Below are 6282 nucleotides of genomic sequence, written 5' to 3' on the forward strand. Positions count from 1 at the left end.
TTTTGAATCGGCAGAAATGCGTATGTTAGGGGAGAGTTTATGCATGTGATTATATATGAATGACACGATGTAAATACAAGTTACTGTTATTCCATATATTTTTTTCCTCATGCTACCATTTCTTTTATCAGATAAATTATTGTGTTCTTTTTATTGGTTTATGCAGGAATACCAAAAAATTTAAAGTGGACTTTAATGTTGGAAATGTGCCCTAAAACCAATCATGTGATGATACTTTACGGACATTTCACATGTTAAACTAATCTAGTTTAATATCAAGGGCAAAGATTATTGTTTTAAGCCGTCTCATATAAATGTTATATGCTTAAACGATAAGTCCAAGGAATATGTAATTAGGAGAATGTAATTTAAACAAGTTAGATTTATGAGACCATTCTCTTTCGTATACATATCCTAAACGTTCCTGATCATAGGATTGCCAATTGGGCATTGACAATCCGTTAAGATCAGTACATGCTATGTCTTCTCTTAGGAAGAGTGACTAGTCTCGAGTCATTGGTGTGATTGACACCAAGACAAGCATGTAGGTGCTCAATAGCGAATGAGTTCACTGAACACGATCAACGAAGAGTTCTCATACTCATGTCACATGAGAACTCATGCTTGGGATAATGCAAAGTAGTTATTTGACCTGAGGCATCATAGTTGTCTTGTGGTTAGGTCCTTGATCTTTGATTATGTCAAAGTCATTCCATTCGCGGGTGTCCACGGCATAGTTAGGGTTAAGCCACTTAGCCATGGAGGCAAGTAAATGCGCAACAAGGGATCTCTAACCTTCAAACCGTTTGAGGGAGAATACTTTATGATATGATTAAGAGTCTCTGGCCAGAGTATGAATGAGATTTAGGAAGTTATTCCAAATCACATTCAAGGTAATCATATCAGTAAATGAATCACATTGGATAGTAGACATGATTAAACTATCAAACCAAACAATGTGGTCAAGAGTATTGTATTAGAGAAAGACCGTATTGCATTGTAATCCTAAACTGAATAGGTTCTCCACCTCTTCTGATTAGCTTGGGTAACCATGACATACTGCTAGGTGTCACTCATGGTTTGTGGAAGCCCTAAACGTGTATAATCACTAAAGGGAGAATTGAAAGTAAGTTTCAATTCACAATCGATTTGAAAGAGTTCTAATCGCCCACTGCCTCACTAAAAGGAACCTAATGGATCGTACACCGTGTAAGGCAGAGATTGAAGAAACAACGGAGATGAGTAAGGATAATTAAATGGTTTAATTATTTATGGCAAGGATTAATTAATATGTTAATTAATCAAACGAATAAAGTTCGTTAAAAGACCACAGGTTAGTTTTGGGCCTCAAGGCCCAATGAGCTTCGAACGTCAAGCCCATTGACTTAAGTTGTATGACAACTTAATGACAAATAATTCACAAAGGCCCTAGAAGCCCAATGAAACCCAATGGCCGGCCATTTAGAGAAGGAGTGGATTTTGGACTTAATTACAAGTTTGCCACTCCAATGAACAAAGGTATAAATATGACTTTATTGCCTTTTCTTCATTAGGGTTTCTTTTGGAGAAAAGATGAGAACACAAACTCTCTTTTCTCTCTAAAGAGGCCGGCCACCCTTGGAGGGATTAGCTAGTAATCTTTCTCCTCCAAGGTCACTCATCTCTTCTTCACATCTTACCTTGGTGTGGAGACTTAGAGGTTCTCAATTTTGGGAACTTGGAGAAACCTATTCTTCCATCCAAATCCATGGATCTAAGAAGCAAGGAATGAAGGCCCTATCTCTTGGGTGATTATCCTTTGCTTATGCAAAGAGGAATCAACAAAGGTATAATTTCTCAACTCACTTTGTTTTGAGTTGAGTCTTGGTTCACCTAACTACTAGGCTTTGAATTTAATGGGTAATGTTTTGTTTTGAGTGCATGCAAGCATGATTCCGCCTTTAATTTGTTAATTGCATGCTATAGATGTTGCTCAAATGAACATGTTTTTCACAAAATTTCCTTCAAGTGGTATCAGAGCCTAGGTCTAGTAGTTGGTGAATCCTTTTGGGTTTTGTATTTTTCATAGTTTATGATTTGAATGTTGTAATTGTTACAAGCTTTATTCTTGCTTCTTTGAATGTAAATTTTGCTAGAAAATTTGCCATCTCAAATGTTGTAGATGTAGTTCATATGAGCATGAATTTTGAAGCTAAAATTTGGTGCCATGTTTTTGGGGATTTTCAGCCAAATCCAAAGGGTGATTTTTTGGGTTCTTGTTTGACTTGTTAAAAGTGTTTTAAGGTGACTTTTGGAACCCCTAAGTACCCTAGGATGTTAACCCCATTTTGAGTTGTGAAAAATTGAGTTTTATTGAGTGAAAATGTTCATGGAACTCTTATGGGTTTTCATGGATGTTCTTCATTGTTCTTGATGTTCTTGCCAAGAACAAAAAGGTTTGATGTTTTGATTCAAAGTTTTGGTTGATTTCATAAAGTCTTTGTTTTGTGTTGGTTGGTGTGACTTATATATCAACAAAACATTTATTGAAATTTTGAAAGGTGATAGAAATGGTGATGGGTGTGTAAGAAGTACTTCTCTTACACACACACCACTTGCATGGCTTTATTCACACCAACCTATTTCCACTTGCATGGCTTTATGACTTAGTTGAAAATTTTTCAAAATTTTTGTGACCTCACTCCTCTCCAAAACCGGCCACTCCCTCAAAGGGAGTGCTTTTGGGGCTTTTATGCAATTACATAAAGTTTTGGTACTTTTGTGTATTTTGTAGTTTGACCCAAAAGTTTACGTATTTACGTAAAGGCCCAAAATCATTAAAGGACAAATTGTTTTGTTCCTTTAATGAAGTTTTTCAATTTGTTGAAATTTTTGGGTTCTAGTTGTGATTACATGAAGTAGTGGACTTTTGTGTTTTTACAAAATGAGCTCAAAAGTTTAAGTTTTGCAACATAGCCCAAAAGGTTGAGGTTATTGCATTTTGGCCCAAATTAGGTTTAGAACAAAATGGTTTTGTCTCTTTAAATGAGAATTGGATTTTCATTTCATTTAGCTCCATTTAAATCAATTCTATGGATACAAAAACCAAATGAAAATGTTGCATTCAAGTTTAATTAGTTAAAGCGTTAATTAATTAAAGAAAGGGTGATTATGAACCTAAGCCTACGATAATTGAGCTAAGTGAAAGGCCGTTTCAAATTTGTTTGAACCATGGGAATGTGTAGATTAGATTTTGGTTGTAATTTGATTTGATCAAATGTTGTAAAAGAGCATAAGCTCTTCTTTACTTTAAAGTAATTTGTATTATTCAAATGTTGTAAAGAGCATAAGCTCTTCTTTACTTTGAAGTACTCATTTCTTGTTTTATTTGATATGCATGAAATTGGAGTAGTTGGGTCCAATGCCCAATAAGAAAACACGCCTTAATATGATTAAACGCGTAACTAAAATCAATCACCATCCCTAGACCGAGATTCAACACAAGGCTCGTGTTGGATCTAATTAAAAGGTTCATAGTCATCCTAAAGCCCTAAGGCAACTATATAGTCCATCAAATGAATGCAAACCTTATGTTAGTAGTACCATATACTCTTGCTTTAAAAACGGTTTTACAAGCTTAGTGGGAGTATTATATACTACTAAATCAATCACATGGACCAATAGTTGTAATAGGACCAAAATTGTTTTAATAAGATTAAAATGTATGTTTATATGAGATGAGACCTAAAACCCTCAACCAAACCATTATTAAGTTGACAAGCGTGAGAGTGCTTTGAACACTCTTTCGTGGCCTTTCACCGTGGTAGGCTCGATCATTTGTGACTCGTACACCGGCTTCACCCTATCATGGGGGAGTACAAAGTGCGTGCTTACACTCAGGATGAGTTCTATATGCATACATGATGTTGTGAAGGTAGGCAACGAGAATAGCCAACATCATATCATTGTGAGGTTGTTCTTGAACCCCTACCAGAACTTGCATGGTGGGAATGACTTAACTAAGTGCAATGGAGCCAACATCATATCATTGTGAGGCTTCATTCTCTAGAGGCCAAATAAGATGGGTACTTGCAAGAGATGCAAATGAGTAAGCGTACTCTCTCATTATTATTAATGCTAGCCAACATCATATCATTGTGAGGTGGGCTTGGTAATAGTGAGTCTCCCATACCCTACTAAGAGTTTCCTCCAAAACTCTCGAATTCCAATGAGGGATATGGAATTTGCCAAAAATAGTGGGTGGTGCTATTTGATTTAAAGACCCGAATCAAATGGATTAAAATCAATCAATTTATATTCGTTATGTATTTGTTTACCAATATATTTGCAAACGCTATCCAAAACTTGACAAAGAAAAGCCGAATGCTTTAGTTTCCGGACTTGGTACCACAATCCCAAAGATTGTCTTAAATGGATTGTATATGTACCTAAGTAGTCTAATCCTCACAATCTTCCTATTGATAATGTATCATTGGAAGAACATGTTAGATAAGTCTATCATAAAGAGGACAACACTTTTAATGTCATAGTTCTTCACTTACAAATCGTTGTATGAAGAAATAAGAGTTGCTTTGAACAACCCTTAGCTAATGCAAACACTAGTGCTTGTTTCTTTGTTAAATGAACAAAGAACTTGAGAAGAAAGCACAAGGGCATGGACACTTTATGTGCCATGATTCTTCACTTACAAATTGTTGTATGAAGAAATGAGTGTTGCCTTGAACAACTCTTGAAAGTTTGTAATTATGTTTAGAACATAATGGTTGGTTGACAAAAATAGTCCATCAACATGGACTTATGATGATTTTGAATCATTGAGTGTTGAAGTGTTAAACCACTTCTAGAAACGGAAACTAGGCAAGGACTTCACCTTTGTGTCCCTATCCAAATGGTTCACTGAGTTTATTGTAAACTATATAGTGAACAATAACCACACATTCTCCAAATCGTTTGATGTGTATAACACAATTGAAATAAGTTTCAAGAGAGATAGTGGGAGTTTAGGGACCATGACTATTGTAGTCAAAAGGAGAAGTCAAATGAAGAAAGCGAAATAAACTCCAAGGGAACAAACTTTCTTTATGAAAGGATGGACATTGGAAGGGGTATTTGCAAGAAATGTCTTGCAAGTGTCAAGAACACACCTTTCGAAGGTGTTGTAAATTATTCTTGAAAAGTTCAAAACAGTTGGTTCTTCTACTTGAATGCTTGATTCCGTATTAGTAACTATGTTTTACAATCGTTGTAAAAGTGTGGCTAATAAAAAGTAGAAGATTAATGAGAGAAGAGAAAGTACTTTACATTCGGAACGTGAATCAAATGTAGATCTCTGCGAAAGCAGATGGTACTTACTTCCCCATATGAACTTCCAAAGAAATTGGAAAAACCAAAGATTGTCTTTACATTCCAATTTTAAGGAACTTAATTCCATCACTATAAGGGATGGATGAATGTTTTGTTTGACAAAACATTGTTCTTTATTAATAAATGATTAGATTATTGTAATCTAATTGATTGTCTCTATAGTAGAGATGATATGGTAGTGTTAACTGTTTAGAATATAACAATGCTTAAAACCCAAAAGGTTGCAAGGTAGTGACTAATCCCAACTGAGTTGTGATACCTCTAAAACATAAATTATGAGTTGGTCATAGATGGATGCTTTGGATCGTTAGATCCGGATCCAATACCTTCTTATTAAAATTGTATAGAGGCGAAATATTCGAATCTTTATTCTTTTCGAAAGAAGAAAGAATCACAAAGTTGTTGAGGATAATTCATTTAGATGTTAGTGGCACTTTTCCACAACATAATACTACTCATGTTGTATGACATTCACCGAAGATCGCTCTCGGTTGGACTATAGTTTATTTTGAATAAACACAAGTCCGAATACTTTGCAAAAGGTTTCAAAGAATTCAAGAAATGTAAGTTGATGAGTAAGACGTCTAAAGTATTTGCCTCCTTAGATTTGATCCAAGGAAAGATAACACTTTAGAACAGTTTCCTTGAAAAATATCAAGGAAAGAAGCATCAAAAGATAATGGATTTCTCCATTAGGAGAAGAACGAACTTGAATAAGATTTAGTTCGTTGGATGTTATCAATTACCCATATATAGGATATATGCTTCTAAGACAATATGATTGTCAATTAGAAGATCTTCCAAAATTTTCATGACTCCATAAGATGTAGTTGGAAAGAAAGACAAATCTTAATCATGTGAATATTTGGGGTTGTGTGCTAATAAGCAATATTTGTTTGAGAATTATCTTGTGGATAT

The sequence above is a fragment of the Malus sylvestris genome, chromosome 16 (assembly GCF_916048215.2).
Source record: "Malus sylvestris chromosome 16, drMalSylv7.2, whole genome shotgun sequence".
NCBI classification, from domain to species: domain Eukaryota; kingdom Viridiplantae; phylum Streptophyta; class Magnoliopsida; order Rosales; family Rosaceae; genus Malus; species Malus sylvestris.